Genomic DNA, 22308 nt, shown 5'->3' on the forward strand with positions numbered 1-22308 from the left:
CTAAATCATCTTAACCACTACTAAGGCATAAGAACATCTAAGGCTTATGCGAACCATAATACACTTCGTATAATATCCATGTTACAATTCTAAGGCGAACTCTATCAGTATTCTCACAGTCAATGCCAAAGACAAGTAGTTTTAAGTAGCAGAAAAATAAGAAGATATAGAAATATTCTCTGCAATGGAGTTAGTGAAATGTGGACCGCAAACCAAAACCAAATATGCTTAGCTTCTTTCGTTTTAATTATTGTTTAATATGCAAGAGGATTGTTTGTTACTGGAATTTCTGGAAGCAATGGTAACTACATAATTTTGTTTTTTGTTCAAAAGTGTCGTCTTCCGTATTCAAAGCATTTTAGATTGTGACATAAAGTATTTTTTTCATTAAAAATATTTTTAAAATGCTCTAGGGATTTTTGTAATATAAATATAATTAGTTTTTGCATTGTTTTGGTAAATGCCAAATATTTACATTTTATTTTTAAAATAAAATATTGTTGACAATTTGACAACTTATTAAAAATTGCATATTAAAAATTGGCATTAATTAAAATTTGGTCGTTAAATATTGTAAATTAAATTTTGGTTTTGTAACACAAACAACGTGATATATTTGTTTTTTTTTACAGCGCCTAAATATATGCACCACACATTGGAAAATAAGGCCTATTAATAAGGTCATTCAGGGTTCTCAAGTTTGCTGTCAAAATACATTATTGTGAATTGACTTTTCGCTTTGTCGATGACCTTATTAATAGACCTGATTACAAACAATTCAACAATTTTCGAATTAAAAATCGTTAATAAAGAAACACATCGCAAAATATTAAAAAAGAAAAAAAAAAATATATATATATATATATATATATATTTCTCTACTCCCCCACCAAACAGCAGCAACATAAGCAAATGAAATTTTCATAATTATTTTAAGTAGATTCTTATGTTTCTTCTTCACAATTTAAACTTTTAATGATATACTGCTCAACTTTTTTATCAATTCAATATATTTAACAATTGTAACGTTCTTTCTGTTCCCCCCCTCTGGTACATATCGTTCAGGTCAATAATGCAACAGCTCGAGTTCAAACTAAAAAAGTTACCACAGTCCCTAACGGTAAGTACCAACAACAACAATCGGAAAATGAAATAAAAATAATATTATTTGTAAGAACTAAAACAAACCAAAAAGGAAAAAAGTCTCAAAGTTGATTAAAACTTGTTTTTTGTGAAATTGTGAAAAACATGGAATGTTTTTCTCTCTTGAAAGGAAGTCCAATATATTTTCTTATTAGAATCAATAAGAAAATATTACTTTTTACTGCAAGAAGTTTGTCGCAAACGAAGAAAAAGTTCTTTATAAATTACGAAGAAATAAAATATTGATGCTTTGTGTAAAAAAGATACTCGTTATCAATGACAGAGTTTGAATTTTGTCAGTAATTTTTACACTCGGATTTTGTGGAGAGCGAGCATATATTAAAGTTGTCTTTCGAAAATATTCCCTGAAAATTTCATAAAATAATACGAGGTCTGATCAAAAAAGAGCCTTCAAGTAATGATCAAAAGGAAATAAGCCGAATATATATGAATGTATATATATATATATAAGCCAACCATGTCCCACTTGACATTCCAAATGCCCTGCAACAGTTTATTTCATTTTTTACACAAAACCTAATACAGTTTCTTTGATAAATGTTTTTCAATATATAAAATCCGACGCAACTCAAGAAATTTTAAAATAACGTTTATTGATCAGACATCGTAAGTACTCTTATATCAGACCATTTTTTTTTGTATTTTTTGTGCATCGATCTGTCTGAATGTTGAAATCGCGATAGAGCTCGAAATTTCTAAGAGATAGATTTAATTTAATTCTACATCTGTACTCTTTATTCAGTAATAGTAATTTTTGATCAGTCCTTGTAAATACTCGTATAGAACTATCGTTGAAAAGAGAGCTCAAAATGTCTGAGCGATAGCTTTACATTTTTATACGCAACACAACTATGTAGTCAGGGTATTATCGATTTGTGCAGCCCCAAGAAATATTGGCCCTAGACCCACCTTTAAGTATACCGATCGTCATATCTCGGCTAGTTGAGTCGATCTAGACATGTGTGGAGTCTGTCCGTCTTTCCGTCTGTTCATTATAATTTGTATGCACTATACAGGCCACAGTTATGGGCCAATCGTCATGAAATTTTGCATGTAGGACGGGTTCTGGCTAATGAAGACCCCTATTTATTTTGGTAAATATCGTTTAATATTCAGGGGATGAAATGGACAAACAACTTTATTTTTGTCTGTTTTGTTTCTGGTCTCTAGAGGCCACTATTATGACCCTACTAAATTTTACACCCGAAGGTGAATTTGGCTAGAGAATAAGCACGCCTATTTTCATGAAGATCCGTCAATATTTAGCGGGCCAAATAGGCCCAGACTTTTGTCAAATCAACCAAAACCTTAAATGACCACATTTTTATTTTATGGCGAAAATATTCACCTCGGAAAAAAACATTTGGAAAATATGCCAGAGTTAGAAAAAAAAGTGTCCAAATATCGAGAATTATTGCCCATGCTCAGAATATAGAACCACAGAAACTTAGACTTCAGTGGTAGTTGAGAAGGGTTCGGCCCCATCCGACTGCACCACTCCGCTCACTGGTTTCTACATATTTATGTTGTTAGACTCCTTAGGATGTTTAGTATTAAAAACGGAATATATCGGTCCATGTTTTGGTATAGAATCCATATGTTGTTACCGACCCATTTTAGGAATTTGAAGTTTATAACCATATTTTTCCAACAGTGGTGACTGTAGTTTGGCATTTCAGTTTTGTGATGGCTAAAAAATGTATTCCAAAATATTTTGCAATATATGTCCTTTTTTGGACCCGCTTCCGCTTCTTTCTAACAGACGCACTTTAAGGGTCCTTCAGACATTTTCTTAACATAATGGATGATTTTGTGTTCTTGGTCGGTAAAAATCGTTTTTAATTTTTGACCCACACTATTTTTTAGATATTTTGATGGTCTTAGACGCATTTTCAACTCGAAGTGGGAGTAATTCGGAATTATCGGATTCTTGAGAACAAGAATATGATAATATACCACAGAAGAACCCTTGGTTTACTCAGAGTCATAGAATCCGACTCAGAATCCCCAACTTTTGTCCATAATACAACCTTACCATACAACCTTACCATAACATCCATTTTCATTATATCAAAGTATGCATATTCTTCATCAGAATAAAATGACATATTCGTGTTAAATTAATTATTAGTCCTAAGATATTTGGTATTGAAAAGGCTATGTTTTTTATAGCTCTAAATTTTATTGTAAAGGTAATATATTTAGTATTTTAGACTAGTTTTTTCCGTCCGATCAATTGGCTTTAATTAGGTATTTTGCATTCTCATTGGGTTGCAAATCCTCAAAAATATGAAACTTGGATCATTTTTTGAGAAGCTCGGTTATCGGTGTAGGCTCCATATACCGGCATCCTCTATAATCCGGTATTTTAAACACAAATTTCAACCGAATTGCTTTTAATTTTTTATTTCTGGTTCTCATTATTAATATTGACTCGATTTTCGGCGTAGATCCTCCATTAATCCTCTATAATTCGTTTTTTTTTTTTTTGTATTTTGAGGATTTTGAGTACTGGTTTCAATTGAATTGACTGTTATTTTGGTATAAATTAAGGTTCTCATTGGGTACCAAATTTTCGCACCGATATTTATCAATATTGGTCCACTTTTTAGATTTTGTAAAGTTTCCTCCCTGTGTAATTTAATATTTTAGATTGTCATTGGATATAAAAACTCCCCTCCAAACAAAAACAAAAACTATTGAGTCCAGCTTCGATGCAAGTTCCATATAATTCTGTATTTTTGGGAATTTTAGGCACGTTTTTTCAACCGAATTGGATATTGTTTGATATTTTAGAGTAGCATACTAAAAATCCAATTTGAACGATTTTTGATATTTTTTAAATGCCCAACTCAGTGTCCTGGAGGTTTTCTTACTTGTTTTTTTTTTGCCGTCTCAGAATTCGACTCCCGAAAATTTTGCCTACTTCCACTCCTAGATTCTGAAGCAAACACGGCTGTATTTTTGAGCTATGAACGAATCCTGCAACAATTACATTTTTAAATGTAAATGTAGAAATATGGACTCAAAACATATGATCATGAAAAAAGATCATATTGGGAAATTCGAAATATCGAAATAGTATGCAGACATCACGAAATTTTATTAATCAGCCATCGTACGAATAATAGTTTTTTATTCATTTTTTTTTAATTTTTTCTATTAAATTGTTATAAACTTTTTTATTACATTTTATATATCAATCACATAAGCTTTTTTATGCAAAATGCAACATGATTGGACATGAATAATATAAATAAAACCATCATCATCTGTGGGATAATTTTGCCTGGATTATTTTGATATTTTAAATTGATATTTTATGTTTTTGTAATTTATGTTTTTGTAATTTCCTATACATGCTAAAACCATTGTTAAGCATTTAAATTTTGGTTTCAAAAATTATTATTATTTTATAATAGTAACTATTATTTATTGTTGTGTTTAATGACAGCTGTAATAATCGATATAGTATGGTTTGTTAAATTTTATTGGAAAGTTTAAATGGTTTATACATTCTTGTTTTGTATTAAACTTTTTTATTTATTTTTATTAATTTTATTTTTATTTGTCAATTTGTCTGAGACACTTGGTAATAATGTTGTTTGCAGTTTATACTTATATATATCATCTTTATTTTTGTTTTCTTTTTATATCCTTCTCCTATTCTTCGAACAACAAAAAACCACAACAACAACCACAAAATTCCTAAAATAATGTATGAAAACCAATTACAATAGTTGTGCTGACAAAAGATGGTGCCATACCGGCTCCAGCTCTAGGTGAGCAAAAATTAAAAATATCCTTTCAAACTTAAAATCAAAATTATCTATTTTTTATTTTTGTTATATATTATGCTGTTCTCGTATGTGAATACTCTATGCCTGTGTGTTTGTTGCATTATTTCTGTTTTGTTTTCAATTGTAAATGCAAATGGTATTGATTGCTGCAAATGAACATGAATGCCAATTAAGAAATGTTTGACTATACCTAAAGGCGATTTTTGTAGTTATTGTTATATTGTAAAAGCTCTACCATGTGCTGCCTCCTGCCATGCTCTGACTTCCTTTGCCTTTTTAACATCCCTTTTTTTCAAAGCTGTATATCCCTTTGTTACATTTCTCAATATACATATTTTACAAATTCTGCATTTTATTGATTGCATGCATATCCTTGCAAAATTGGGGAAAAAATAATTCAATTTGTTCATGTTACTTTATAACAATAAAATCAATCTATATATATATATATATCATAATGCCGAATAAAGGTTTCTGTGCACCATTAGCCTCGAAAATCAAATAAAGGGCTGAATTAATTTTAGATATTTCGGATACCTCTTTATAAGCGATATGTTGTTAAAATCTTTTGAAAAAAATAACAAATTTTTATGTTTTTTTTTAATGAAATACCAGTTGGAAATTTTTACAATTTTTTTTTTTATATTTGAAAGCCAAAACAATTACAACCATTATGTTGTTTTTAATGCCTTTTTTAATTGAAATACCTTCAAAATATATTTTTTTTTAATTTTGAAAATTATAACAAATATTAAAATAAATCAAACATATAAAATTTTTTTTTTTAATTTTTAAAAATTTTGTTTTATAATTTTTGAAAAGAAAAATTATTTTCTAAATAAAAAAATTAAAAAAAAAATACTTTACCGTTATATGCAAATTCCACGATTTTCGGAAGATTTTTTAAACACAATACACCTAAGTCTGTTTTTACACGGTAGATTGGTTCCAGAAGAAGCCGTGTAAAAAGGGAATTCCCCAAAATTATTGCTATTCACATTTGATTTGACCAGTAAAAATTGTTTGTACGCGCTAAAGGGGAATTCACATAAATCTTTAAGCTAGTGTTCGCAAACTATCGACACTATCGATGGTTTCAGACTTTTTTCTTTCATAAATACTTTTTGGTGATATGAACTTACATCGCAAAAATTAAATTTGACAAAAAAAAATTTAAGTACATAAAATTTCAAATCGTGCTAAATGGAATAAAATCGTGTAAAAAAAAATTAAAAATACTCAATTTTTTAAAAAAAAACTTTCAATTTTCAAACCGTGTTATATCAAAACCCTGTACAAAAAGACCGTGTAAAAACAGACTTAGGTGTATTATGATTTGTCTTTATTTTAACTTTTTTTAAATTATGAAAATATTTTTTATACATTGTTTTAAGCTCTACAAATTGCATTTTTAAAATCGTATAATTTAACAAACGTTTTGAATACCATATAGTTTTCAAAAATATATTTTATTTAAAGAATTCTGATTTTTTTTATAGGCTAACAATTTTAAAAATTACTTGGTATCAAATATTTTTATATTAATATTAAAAAATGGAATACCATATACTTTCCAAAAATATTTTTTTAAGAATTCAGATTTTTTTTATATACTCAAACAATTTTAAAAATTACTTTATATCAAACTAGCGGGCCCGGCAAACGTTGTCTTGCCTAGTAATTTTGTTGGTGTATAATGTTCGACATTTTAGATTTGTTTTTTTTTAACCTACACCATAATGTATAGTGTACAGCTCTTTGTAATATTTTGGTATTTATCAGAGCACGCATAAAGTAGCATTAAAGTACTAAATATCTACAACTTGATGTTTATGAGAGAGTCTTGCTGCCATTTTTGAAAAAAAATTAAATTCAGTAAATTAAAATGCACATATAAGTTTGACTTTCCCAATATATTAATATTGGCCCATGTTTAGGGATTCCGCCCATGGTAGCCCTCAATATTCGGTGCTTTGAAGATCTTAAACACGGTCTTTAACAGAATTCTTCTAATTTAAGATAACTAATACTTATTGAGCAGAAAATATTGCTACTTTAAATTATCAATATTGGCCCAAGTATCTGTATTTGGCTGTAATTTTATATTTTGGACGATCATCGAGTAGAAAATGTTCGAAGCAAAATTTGCCCAAGCTTTCAAGAAGCCTCATTTGGGGATTTAGGCACGTTTTTCAACCTAATCAGCTGTAGTTGGTTGTTTTATTTGGTAGCATGAATCCTACTAAAAATTATTAATATTAGTCCACCTTTGTGGGGTTGCACCTAACAGTACCTACAATATTCAGTATTTTGGGGAGTTTGGTCACTTATTTCAATCAAATAGGCTGTCATTTTATACTTTAGATGATCATTGAATACAAAACCTCCTTACAAAAAATTATAAATATTTGTCCAAGTTTCCGGGTAGCACCAATATAATGATATCCCCCATTAATCTTCCTACAAAAACGAATATATCTTCATTCCCATTGTAGTAGCGCTGTAATATGTCATTCCGGTATATTGGGGGTGACATTTTTGCGAAAAATTCTCTATTTATGTCCATGTTTTTATAAGTTTCTAATTGAGCTTACTGATACACATTTTTGGTATCGGATATGTGCGAGGTGTTCTGTTTATAAGTTCAAAGATATTGACAAACGATTATACATATAACCACCATATAATGGTTGATTTTCCATCCTTGTTTTAACTTAAATTTTACTTGCATTCTATGGAAAACATCATGTGCATCATTCTATGCGTGTAAAATCGACTATAAAATTTTCAATTCTTTTTTGTATTCTCACATAAAAAAATTTCAATACAATGTCAATACAATTAAAAAATTTTTGAAAATTAAATATTTTGAAAATTTTCAATAATTGGCAAATGTAGGCTTAAAGGAATGATAAGCTACTAATTTTCGCCCAAAATATTTCAAAATAACAACTACGATGTGGTGCTACCAAAATACCTCGATACCAAATTCGTGGAAATGCAAACATGCTTCATAATATTTTTTGCAAATTTTTCTGGGTTTTCGATTTTTTCTCACCTTTTAAACCTTCTCTGAAGCTCCACGAACATTTTAAGACTAATATAAGAAATATCCGTTCAGCCGTACTCTAGTTTTAGCCAGACTAACGAACAGCAATTCATTTTCATATAGTTTTTTCAAGGCCATGACAATCCAATTAATTGTAGAAAATTAACATATTTTGAATATTTTCCCTAATTGACAATTTCTTAAAGATATACGCTTCCCATTTTCGCCCAAAATATATCCAAAAAAAAAAACTCCTATAGATGAAACCATAAAGGATCGATATAAAATGTGTGAAAATGCTAATATCTTTTCAAAATATATTTTGCAACATTTTCGCGGATTTTTCTCAAAATGTTCTTTCACTAAAATCTTTCCACTTCAATTACAGACTACTAACAGAAACTTTAAGTCAAATCGGTCCAGCCGTTTCTTTAAAATAATTTTTGCAAGATTTTCGCGGATTTTTCTCAAAATTTTATTTCATAAAAACCTTCCCACTATAATTACCGACAACTTAAAGAAATTTTGAGTCAAATCGGTCCAGCCGTACTCAATTGATGCGTTAGTATACATTTTTCTTGCTCCATTTTTATATATATAGATATATTTTTAATTTCTATTTTGTTCTGAAGTTTTAAAACATATCTGAGTGACAAAAATGTATTAGTGATTTTTGCTTTCCTCTATGGAGCTGAAATTATATATCATTATATATATATATATATATATATATAATTATTAAATTTTTGTAATTCCTTTATCGCCATTCACTCCCACCCTTCTTCTACAAATACTCAAAAATGCTCTTAGGTATTTAAATGAATTGACATGACAATTTCCAATTTCATTGGCAAGCTTAATATGTTCAAATAAATAAATATACGTATTGTGTAATCCTTGCCATAAACAGATATGGATATGCATATTTGTGTGTGCGTGTGTGTTGCCCAGTTCTGAAATGCTGCTACAAGGCATATCCGTTTATATCTGTTAAATAATTATTAAGACAATACCTGCCAATAAATGTATTTATTTATGGCCAATGACAAAATCCTTTTTTAAATATTTGTTAATGACTTTACAATTAAAATTAAATTAGTTATTATAACATTATAAGGTTGAGAGAAACGATTTAATTAAGGAAATATTATTATTGCACAGATAAACTGAACAATTTGTTATCAAAATATGTAATTTTTAGGAATGAAAATTAAATATTATAAGTAATTGATATATAAATCCAATGTTATCTTCCATTCGACATTTGTTTTGGGAATAAAGTTTTTTAGCTTTTAAATCTGAAAATCCGGTTAACAAAGTTAGCTATCCGCACCTGACTCTCGCAAATAAATTTTATTAGCATAAGGTTCTCCAAGCAAGGATCGGATAAAAGTAAAAAAAGGTATAGAAAACATACGAAAATCGATTTATTGTATTTGAGAACCCTGGCTGAAATGCTGATTTTTGTACCGAAAAGGAATACATTAGAACTAAATAGACAATATGATAGGTTTAGACAATCTACACCTTTTTCAAATGTTATTCAAAACATTTCAATTGCAATTCGAGAATTTCATTTGTAATTCGGAAATGTAATTGGTAATTTACAACATTTCATTTGTAATTTTAAACTTTTCATATGATTCAAATAAAACTATTTGAAATTTATAGCATTTCACTCTAATTCAATTGTAATTCATAAAAATTAATTTCAAATTCATACATTTTCTTTGTGTGTTACCGATAAATTTGTTCGTATTTAAAATTAAATGCCATGAATAACTAATGAAATGTTATGTATTTTAAATCAAATGTTATGAATTTCAAATGGAATTTTTTGAATTTCAAATGGATTTTAATGAATTTCAAATGCTGCAATCCTTTAAATTTCAAATGGAAAATGTAATTCGAGTATTCCATTTGTAGTTCACAACATATAATTTGCAATTTGTTAAATCCATTTTCAATTCATAACCTATCAGTTGTAATTCGAGAATTTCATTTGTAATTCATAGAATACCTTTGGAAATTCATAGAATTCCATTTGAAATGCATATACTCCCATTTGAAATTCAAAGAATTGCATTTGAAATTCATAAAATTTCATTTGAAATTAAAAAAAATTGCGTTTGAAATTCAATAAATTACATTTACATGAATTACAATTACATTTGAAATTAATAATATTTGATTTGAAATAAATAACATTTCATTTGTTATTCATATGAATTTCTTTAAATTTTAAATGGAAATTTTTGAATTCCAAATGGAAAGTTTAAAATTATAAATGAAATGTTGAAAATTATCAATTACATTCTCGAATAACAACTGAAATGTTTTCAATTGCAAATTGAAAACAATTGAATCGACTTACAAATGAAATTCTCGAATTGCAATTGAAATGTTTGGAATAACATTTGTAAAAAGTGTAGTTCTTTAACATATATCCTTTGCTCCATATAGTTCTGACTCTAATGTAGTTCCTTTGAATATGTCTCCTCGTTAATTTTTTTTTTTTTTTGCTCACATAGTTCTGTGTTGATTTGTTGATTGTCGGCAAACTGGGCCTAGTTCCTAACGTTCCTTTATGAGAATAGTTCCAATGAACTAGTTCGTTCCGGAACTACTACGGATCATCTTTTACCTATCCCATATCTGGTTATAAAAAACAAACACATAAAGGATGTATATAAATGTGATTGTATATGTCGAAAATAATTAAGTTCTATTGTATGAAAAACAACATATCTTACATGATTAAAATAAAAAAATTCAAATTTTATTTTTAAATCCAAAGTTATAGGAATATTCTTGAAATAATATTTTCTTAATTGCATCTGTGTATTTTTATATAATTGTATTGGCATGACATGTGATATATCCTTGCCCAAACAATAAATATCCCTTTGGAAATCCAATGTTTGCTATTTTGAATTTCTAACTGTATATACAAGAAGATATATTTGAGAAAAATAAAAAAAAAACTATTGATGTTATCACTCTTCCAAGCCCCAACGCATGATGCCTAAACTCGCATGATTGTGTTTGCATATGAAAAATAACAATAATTGCCATGTAAAAAAAACATCATATTTTATTCATACAAAAATAAATACATATTTAGAACAATTAACTAAAATAGTTTCGTTTTCTTTTTCTCTCTTCTTTTACGAATCTCTTTTTTTTGTCAATTCCATATCAAAATGTTTTATTGTTGATGACGATGATATTGTTAAACGCTTTTTGACGCCTGCTGTGTGCCTGTAATGCCAATCACAAACATATATTCCACCAAACAATAAAAAAACCAATAAAATTTCAAAAAAAAAAAACAAAATCGTTCGGCTATGGTCTGATGTTGGCTTTGACAAATGATATGAACAAAAAATATATCACAAAACTTACAACCAATCTGGATTTACATACATATTTTTGCGAACGATCACCATCAATGTCATTTTATTTCCTACCACCACATATCAACCACCAACGACCACCACCACCACTACCAACCAACCATCACTGGTATTACCTGCGAATTGAACGAAATTCCATTGATTGACAACGAACAAAATTCCTGACACCAACAAAAACAAAAAAACCCAACAGTTTGTGTCCAATGGCCCGATGGTAAGTTTAGAGTTTAGCTACATTGTATTTTTTTCTTCTTCTTCTTTTTCAATATTTTGTTGGAATTCGTTTTTATATGGCTTTCTCTTTTGTGAACTTTATTGGTTTGTGTATGTTGAATATTCAATTACAATTATCTATACATATTTTATTTTGAATCCTTTGAAAGTTTGCAACAAAATGAAAACAAAGTTTTAAATATTAAAAAAACAACTCTAAATCCTATTATTTAAATATATACATGTATTAGAAATATAATAAAATATTACATTTTGTTTATGAAATATTTACGCTGAATAATTTCATATATTACAAAAACACAAATGCAACAACAATTAGTTTAAGTTATATATATATACATACAAAGCAGTATCTACAACTAGAATAAATATTTTATATTATATTTTTAAATAAAATATAACGTATGTTATATTATAATTTCATATTATATATTTTTATTTGTTTAGGTGAAATTATTTTTGTATAAAAAACTAAATTATATTATTTACAATTTAATATATATTTATTTAGCTATACAAACATATACATAACTATACTATATGTGAATACTGGTGATACGCCGAGTACATAAAAAACGAATAAATAAAATCGGCATTCGCTTCGACTGAGCCCAACTTCGACATAAAAAATACTGTGAGGCAAAATCGAGGTCATATCGGATACGAATTAATTTCTAAAAACATATAACACTTTTTTCACATGTTATTCAAAATATATGAAATGTAATTCGAGAGCATATAATTGGCAATTCGATAATTTAATTTACAATTCATAACATATCTGTTGTAATTCGAATTTTTTAATTTGTAATTCATAGAATATCTTACGAGATTCATAGAACTCCATTTGAAATTCAAATTCTTTCATTTGAAATTCAAAGGATTGCATTTGAAATTCATAAAATTCCATTTGGGAAGAATAAAATTCCATTTGAAATTCAAATAAATACATTTGAAATTTTTAACATTTGATCTGATATACATAACATTTCATTTGTTATTCATAACATTTCATTTCAAATTCGAAACATATTTTTGGTAACCCACAAAGAATATGTATGATTTTGAAATGCATATTTACGAAATACAAATGAACTTTTATGAATTACAAGTGAAATTTTATGAATTTATTTAAATTTCAAATGGATTTCTTTGAATTACAAACGAAAATCTACGGATTTCAAATGGAAAAATACGAATCATAAATGAAATTCTATAAATTTCAAATGGATTTTTTTTTTAATTTCATATTAATATTTTAAAATTACAAATGAAATGTTGTAAATTACAAATTACATTCTCGAATTACAAATGAAATGTTATGAATGGCAAATTAAGTTTTTGAATTACAAAAGAATTTTTCGAATTGCAATTGAAATGTTTTGAATAACATCTCAAAAGAATACATTTTCGATGAAAAAAATACTCAAAAAAATTTCGAAACCCGGTCCTTTTTTCCAAACTTTTTCACATGTTATTCAAAATATATCAAATGTAATTCGAGAATTCCATTTGTAATTCACAACATACAATTTGCATTTCGAGAATTCCATTTGCAATTCATAACATATCAGTTGTAATTCGAGAATTTCATTTGTAATTAATAGAATACCTTTCGAAATTCATAGAATACCTTTTAAAATTCATAGAATTCCATTTGAAATTCATAAACTTCCATTTGAAATTCCATGTATTGCATTTGAAATTCATAAAATTCTATTTGAAATTCATAAATTTCCATTTGAAATTTGAATAATTCCATTTAAAATTCTTAACATTTGATTTGAAATACATAAAATTTCATTTGTTTTTCATAACACTTAATTGTAAATTCGAAAAATATTAACACTAGAAAGCCGAAGACAGTCATTTTGACCGCTTTCCAATTTCAAGTAAAAAAGCAACTGTGCATTTAATGACACTTTTTTTTTAAATTTGGTGACTTTTTGTATCTCATAGAATTACGTTTATTATAAACAAATCACCAAATTTAAAATAAAAGTGTCATTAAATGTACAGTTGCTTTTGTACTTGAAATTGGAAAGCGGTCAAAATGACCGCCTTCGGCTTTCTAGTGTTAATGGTAACACACAAGGAATATGTATCAATTTGAAATGAATTGTTACGAATTACAACTGAAATATTTTGAATTACAATTGAAATGTTATAAATTTCAAGTGGATTTCTTTGAATTTTAAATGGATTTCTTTGAATTTCAAATGAAACTCTACAAATTTCAAATGGAAATATACCAATTACAAATGAAATTTTTTAAATTTCAAATGGATTTTTTTGAATTTCATATGAAAAGTTTACACATAATAAGGAATGCTTACCGAACTTATTGAATTACATACACATAGGGTTTTAATGACAAGAAACGGGTAAAATTGGGAACAGACCAATCAAATGTTAAAATATCGATTTTTCGTCTTTGAGAACCCCACCTAAAATTCTATGAGCAACATTTTTACAATATTACGAGGAAGAAAATTCATATACTCACCCAGGTATTTCATCCGCAATAGGAATTTTCCAACATCATAATATTTTTATCAAAGTAAGAATATGTAAACCATAGCCTTCCTTCTCCACAAAATGTTCAAAACTTGTAATTTTTGTAAGCAGCCAATCGAGTATACGATTCGACCCATTTATTACACAATCACCAAATCTATATTAAATCCAGAAAATGGCGTCTTTGGGACAATTTCTCCTAGTACCACTCCACAGAGTGTTCACTCTTAAAAAAGAGTAGCCTAAAGATGACAGACCTTAATATTTCTTTTGTTTTTTTGAAAGTATTTCGCAACATGAAAATACACGGTTTTCCATGCGTCCGAACCAATTTTCGAAGCAATTTTTTCACTCCGATTTAGACACTTCCAAATGAAACAACAAAATTCGGATATATACCATTCAAAAAATTTTTACCGCTTCTACAGCATCTTCTGGCGACGGAAATTGCTGACCACATTTTTCTTAAACCGCGAGATTAAAACGAAATCGTTGCGGACAAATTGTGGCCAGAATGGATTGCCTAACGTTACTCCAATGGAAGAGTCGTCTCATGACCTGTTTTGAATAACTTCTGCTGGTTTCAGCATGTCCTCAAAAAATCGATGTAGCTCTCGGCACGAGCTTTTTTAGAACATTTGCAACATTTTTACGATCATATGTTTAAGCAACATCGAATTTCTATGCTGGATTCCTCTCTGTCACAATATGTCACATGACATGATGTTGTATTATCAGTGAATTCTTTAAACCTGTTTATGACATTTCTATAATATTCAATAATTAATACAATAATTTCAATTCATCGATGCCCTCTTTTCGAGATAATTCTCGTCGGGTTTATTACTTTTTTTGACAAATTCATTTCTCTTCAAGTCACTATAAAAACACAACACATGACAGTACGCCAAATCACACTGTGCAGGGTTATGCTACAAATATGACATTCGTTCAAACGGAAATACCTGACGAGACCAGGCAATACTTAGAGTTGACTAAGCCAGAAAATTAGTAGCCTTTTGTAGATGTTCAACAAATAACTTAGTGAAATTTGATCACCCTGTAAACTGCTCCTTTTGGTCGATTATTATTTTTTGGTCCTTTTTTTAGTTTAATGAAATGTTTTGAGAAAAATTATTTAAAAAACGTTTACATTACAATGTAGTTTTATTTCAAAGAATGAATGAATATGAAATATAGATTCGAGTATTTTTTACTGTAAACTAAAATATGTATTTTATAGCATACATTTAGGAGTATTTAAATTTAGTTTTATTTTGCATATGCTACATATACGATAATATACTTAATTTTTCTATAACTACACAATCGTAAACATACACATAAAGGTTATCGATTGCCTGTGGCTACGTGGCCATTTATTGGTGGCCCTGTGGCGGTGGGGGCTGCGCCATTAACACCTGTGCCAACGGGAGCGGCACCAGCAACAGCCACTGCATTAGCAGCACCAGCACCACCTCCTACGCCCATTGTATTAGCACGGCCGTCAACACAGCGACGAAGGTATTTTTTTGTTTCTGTTTGTAACAAACGTATCCTACAAATTCATAAGACATTTTTTGAGGCTTAAAAGCACAATTCATCCCAAAACAAAAAAAAAAGAAACTGATGGATGTGAGCAGGAAAAAATTAACACTACCACCATAAAATGATCCCAGTCCAAAAGAAAATTAAAAACTATAAATTTAGAATGTTAATAATTATGTATGGATTGCTAATTACTTTGAAGCCCGTCAGCTCGTCCCCAATATTGTTAATACTAATATATATTTTTAGAACTACAAAAAAATTGAAAATCATTGAATTTTATACTTGTAAGAAAATTTAGATTGACACAGAAATATATTTCTATAATTAGTTATAATGTTATTTATATTTTATTTCTTGGATTGGATTTGGATTTCTTTGTAAAGCATTTATTATGCAAACTCTTAGAAGGTATTTTAAGTAATGTTATACATTTTTATAATATATATTTACCATGCTATGCTATGATTATACGTATATACATATAATTAAGTTTGTTTTAGTATTGTATTGCAAAATTTGAATTAATGTTAAATTTTCTACTTCATATGACAATGAAATCAGCAATGCAACCTATTCCCATTTGAAATAGTTTGATTTTCTCACACCTTTCGTTTTTCTTTTTTTTTAATTTTTTAAATGTATAATGTTCTTAATTAAATGTTGGTGTATAATATATGAATGTATATATTTAACAAATCATACAACACGGTAAAAAATCAAAATCATTTTGGGTTTTAGTGTATATAGACATTTTCTGAGCAAGGAATATCGTGAATATCGATTTCTTGTCTTTGAAAATCTTATCTATCGTATGAAAGACACTTTTTTAGAATATTTGGAGATCAAAAATCTCGTATTGTGGCCCAAGAAAATAAAGGATGGAAAATTTATTCTCCAAAAATATTCCTCAGACCATGTCCAAAATAATCTACAATAATCCCAAACAAAAATATAAATTTATCACACATAACTCAAAACTTGGACTATTGCGAATTTCCCCTTCGGGGTTCTTAATACACTCGCCATAGGTTTTCAAACCCATAAGTAATTTTCAATATAATCCAAATGGCCACATTTCCCATAACCAAATCAAGGTCTTATGAGGAGTTGAGTCGACGCTTAGTTTTTCAAAACATTTGACATTAACTCAACAGCCACACTGTTTATCATATGGACAGCGGGCATGCCATACATACCTTTGAATTTGCAGGTCAAAAGTTCCGTAATTTCGACCACACAGAAAAAAAAATTATGAATTTTTCATAATTTAATTTATAGCTTATTTTTTCCATATCGTTGATGTAACTCGGTTAGAATTGATCTACGTCACCACTATTTGCACTCATACTATCCTTTCTCTCTCTCTCTCTCTTTTATTGACAAATACAAATGTTTTCCTTAGAACAAAAAAAAAACATCACCACCACTCATTGTTCAGCATTGTTTTGTTTTGGTATCGTCCTACAACTCTCAACACACTTGGTGGTTATTAGTTTTGCATACGTTTGACTCTCCACTCACTCGATTGTGATTAGTTTTGCATTCCATTGTTTATATATTCTGCTTTCGCGTTGTGTTATAAAATTCGCATATGTATTTTCCAAATTTTTTCGATATTAATGCAAAAACAATATTTGAATGTTTAGCATTGAACACATATAAAGTAAATAAAAAGAAACGAGACGAGACATAACAAAAAATAAAACACAAAACCAAAATAGAAAAAATTCAAATTGCAAGATAGCATCAAACATGCAATACAAAGTAGTTCTTTTCACTCTGTCCGACAACAAACCAGTATTTATGTATTGCATTCATAAAATGCAGAAATCCTGTCATTGGCAACATGTTCTGAACATTATTCCTATAATATATGATTTTTTTCTTATGTGGGAATAATCACAAGGTTCTAGATGTCACATTCGCTAGCCTATAGAAGTCATTCGAGTACGTCATACCTCTCAGTGGTATGTTCAGGGTCAGAGGCATGATTCTCATGTCATTATCTGATATTACTTGGGGTTATCAGCTCCCCATGTAAATGTCTTCGTGATATCCTTTTAAGCGATAGAATGGAATGTGGTTAGCTATGGTAAGAGGGAAAACTTCCGATGACACTTTGAGGACTCCAATTGAGTAACTCCTTCTGACTTAAATAAACCACTTACAATTCGGAAACGAATATTCTTCCTGAGCGTCAACACAATAAGATGTCGATGTACTAGTTGCTTAGGTGCTACAGAGGCAACGATCCAAATCACCACCTATAGTAGTTTTGTCTTACCTGCACAAACAACATTTGCAATTTGTAGTGCAGGTTTCTTCAGATCACTGTATTAAAATGTTACCAAGTCAAATTTTCTCGAGTACGCGATCAACCCTAATTATCTTTCAATGAAACAGAAGCAATATTATTTTTACCATATATATTTTTGGTGCACATTCACAGCTGCTAAATTAAATTTAAACAAGAGAAAATTATAAAAAATAATTTTCGAAAAAATTAATTAATGTTTGGGAAAAAGTACAGAGTTAGTATCGCTGTTATAACGGGGAATCTGAGAAAATATACCAAAAAGAGATTGTGCATTTTGGGCAATTCGAAAACTTCAATTCGCATGAGAAACAGAATATGTATTACCTTCTGAAGAGAAGTGTATGTGTGTAAAGTGTAAAAAAACACACACCGTGCGTTCTACAACATACACGGTTTTCCGAATAATGGAATTGGTTTTCCGAATAATGGAATTGGAACTCCGAATCATTTGCATGCATTACAAGAACCAAATGAATTTTAATCATTTCTATAAGATGTAGCGTATTTCGATCCATATTAAATAATTTATAGTTTATACTTGCCAAAAGTGAAATGATAAAAGCTGCCACGTGACAACTTCGAAAATACCGATTAATTGAAAATTTGAAAACCCCGTACATGATTATTAAAACTTCGATTTTAGTTTTATGTAGAAATTATGTAAACCCTCTTGTTCTGCACTGTCAGATTGTTTTCCGATGAATATAACGCCCTCGCCCCGTGTCAATCCAGATCTTTGACTTTATTAATAAAATAAAATAAAATGGACTAATTTTTAAGAAATAATTTAAATATTATTAAAATACATTATTTGATTAATACTTGAATTCTTTTGAAGGAATTTAATTTATTTCAAATTTTTCCTTTTTTTGTTTTTAAAGGAGTTCAATTTATAGAATATATCATTTTGCATGGCATTTTTATGAATTGCAAAAAAGCAACAATCACAGCTTTGTGTATCTATGTTTGAAATTAATTAATTTTTCTATCTATTGAATGTCACATATATAATTATATATTATAGGAACGAATGTAACATCTGCCACAGGTATTAGCGCTATTCGGTTTGTGTTTTTTTGTCACCCTTAAAAGCGGACATATTACAAACAAAAATCTAGTTTCGTTGGCTTTTATATTTATATTTGTATGTGTGTGTTTGTGCGTGTATATATTAGCTAATTTATGCTAATATATATATATATATATATATATTATACATAATTTTCTATAACCTTTGGTATGATGTTTTAACCGTTTCTCGCATAACTGAAATAATTCAACTAATCATTAGGGGGCATTTATTAGTAATTTTGTTTATATGTATTAGTAGAATAGTACTGGCATTTTATGCAAATTGCCTAATGACCTATTAGTAGGAGGTATGTAAGCCGATAACCATCGTCATTTTCATATAACATCCATATGGTGCAGTCCAGGTCCATTGTTTTGTCATTATTACTGTGTAGTAAAAACAAAACAAACCGCTAACTACACTGGGCACCAGGAAACTGCCAGTCCACCATAAATTTGTGAAAATCGTACTCATTATATAACAATTCATTTATTAATTAACAAAAATTCCCATTAGAATGTAAAATGAAAGAGGATCAATTTTAAAATATGCAGTAATTAAATGCGAGGTTGTTTCTGGCCAGGAAAAAAAAAGCGAATTGCATGTGAAGAATTTCGAAATATTAAAACTTCGATTTTTTACAGTTATATTTGTTCATATGTCTTATATATAATTATGTTGCTAATATCAGGCATTTTAGTCGTGTTTGTTATGTTTTGGTGTTCTCTTCGATTTTTTACCATTCGAAAAACTGGATTTAAGAATCTTTATTACATTTTGTGTAAAAAAATCCCCAAAGACATTTTGAAATATTGAATTTAACGGTTTATGAAAGAACAAGCAGAATATCAATGAATAACGCTCTTCCAGGTCGCTAGAACACGTCTCCACCCTATGAAAATACTGAAGTAAGTAAGAAAATTATTTTGCATAATCGTTTCAACTACTATCAGAGAGGTTTGGCATGTAACATGCTCCAGCGAACACCGTACGGAAATTTTGAACAAAAACAACGTCACATGGACATTGCTCAAGATCTGTTCATCATCGGTCATAACTGGAAACGTGTATAGGTGTATGGATGTGCCATTGAAATCATAGCTCTATCATTCCAATGAAAATATCCAAGAAGATCCAAGACCGAAAAATTACCTTCGGTCAAATGTAAAGGTTTTGCTCCCCGTTTTCTGGTTGTACTCAAAATTGACCTTTTACGTTGCTCAATCGGTACAGTTTCCTCATGGACTGCTTTGTCGAAGAAACAGCGAATCATTTCCTTCCCAGTACTTCTTCCACAATGTTGAATTTGCCTGACCATCGAAAACCCACATGGTTCATCACCCATGACGATGCTATAAACGTCTTATATATCGTGACGTGCCATGAATTCTTGCCATAAGGTCCCACGGCCAATAAAGAACTTTTTCCCAATGAAACCAGTGAAAGGAATAATTTTTGCTAAGAGCGTTCTGCTCAATATTCCATACTCCGACTGAGATCTCACCACAATATGATTACTGAACACTTAAACCACATCTTTTGTTGCCGAAAATTGTTGACTACTGGTATGGAATGGAAAGAAGTAATTAGATGCCATGTCAGGGTAGCACACGTATGACCGAACAATTTCACGATTGAGCCGATGTGTGACAACACGCCCCGACACCATATTTCGTCTTCTCTTCTTTGTTTATGGAAGTAGACTTTAGATAAGAAAAATAGTGTTGTACTCAAAATTGACCTTTTACGTTGCTCAAGCGGTACAGTTTCCTCATGGACTGCTTTGTCGAAGAAACAGCGACTCATTTCCTTCCCAGTACTTCTTCCACAATGTTGAATTTGCCTGACCATCGAAAACCCACATGGTCGATTGCTTTATTTTTTCGGGTTCTATACGTAGATCCATAATTCATCATCCATGACGATGCTATAAACGTCTTATGGATCAGCGGAATCGTATTTTATTTTAAAAAATAATTGAAAAGATATTAGAAAATCATACATGCGTCAGATACCCTACCCTCCCCAACATAAAAACCAATACAATTTATATTTAGAAATATTCCAACTTCCAATCTAATCCTACAAATTGCAATTTAAAATATATTATTCAATAGCATTCATTGCTTATTAAAATTTAATCTGAATTAAACCATATTATATATATGTAAATATTAATTGTTGTAAGTGTTTCTACGATTTAAAATTCAAATCCTATAATTACCGCAACATGCAATGGCATTCTTTTGAAATTAATTTCCGCACATCATAACATTTAAAAATGTATTGTTTTAGTAAATAGTTAGCATAACTACATTTACAAATCCGCTAAAATAACCACAAATTATTGTAACAATTTGTTGTTTTGTTTTTCTAGTCAAATAGTCAAACTACCACAGCAAACAAATCTTTGCAACTTAATCTAAGTTTTAATTATATTATGTAAATGGTTTAAAAACCGATTTACAAAAATAATCAGTAAATTCAATTGAATGTTAAACAGCAAAAATAATAACTAATTAAAATGTAATTTGTCGATATTACTAAAACAAAGGATTTGTTATTGTATTTAGTGATTTTTTGCTGCAAGAATTGTTGCAAAGTCTGATCAATTTTATTTTAATTTCTTTCAAAGAGCTTACATACCTTCATATTGAAATGGGATTTATCGGTTCACCGCTTGGCATAGCACCCATTAAAATTATAATTATCGGGTCATTCTTTGGGGGATAGACCCCATATAAAGCCCCACACCCATTATATGCATTTTGATGGTCCATTCTATAATTCAAACAGTAATTTTATTTTAAAACTTCAACCAAATCCAAATTTGTATTAAATTTAGTACTGTTTAGTACGCTTCTCCACCTCCTTACCTACTTTTCAACGTTGATTGGCATTCCAAATTTCAAGTTTTTAGCTCTATCCCTTCACATGCTACGAAATTGTACCAAGTTTAATACATTATTTTAATATTTTCGGATTCTTATAATTCGAATTTGCAAAAAAAAAAATGTATATATATTATATACCCACATTTGAAGTTTCAGAGTTCTAGCTCGACCGGTTTGACAAATACAAATACATTTGTACTAGAAATGTGCCGAATTTCCAAAAACCCAGCCTTATTTGACAACTTTGTGCTAGGAAGGTTCTAGCTTCAGCAGTTTCGTCCCGGCGTTGATGAA

At 29.2% G+C, this 22308-nt stretch overlaps 1 protein-coding gene across 5 annotated transcripts in view; it reads left to right on the top strand.

Annotated features, from left to right (window-relative positions):
- Window positions 1-22308, top strand: part of LOC133331192 (antifreeze protein Maxi) — a 64898-nt gene that overhangs the window by 13876 nt on the left and 28714 nt on the right. For 3 of the 5 annotated variants that reach the window (XM_061539592.1, XM_061539593.1, XM_061539594.1), the window contains exons 2-3: window positions 1066-1120; window positions 11623-11643. The gene's annotated coding sequence lies outside the window, so the exon portion shown is untranslated. Of the gene's footprint in view, window positions 1-1065; window positions 1121-4904; window positions 4947-11622; window positions 11644-22308 lie in introns of those variants that run through there. The other 2 variants (XM_061539591.1, XM_061539590.1) reach the window with 2 other exon arrangements.

The sequence above is a fragment of the Musca vetustissima genome, unplaced genomic scaffold (genome assembly GCF_032173495.1).
Source record: "Musca vetustissima isolate MV318-11 ecotype Yass unplaced genomic scaffold, APGP_CSIRO_Mvet_v1 utg17906, whole genome shotgun sequence".
NCBI classification, from domain to species: domain Eukaryota; kingdom Metazoa; phylum Arthropoda; class Insecta; order Diptera; family Muscidae; genus Musca; species Musca vetustissima.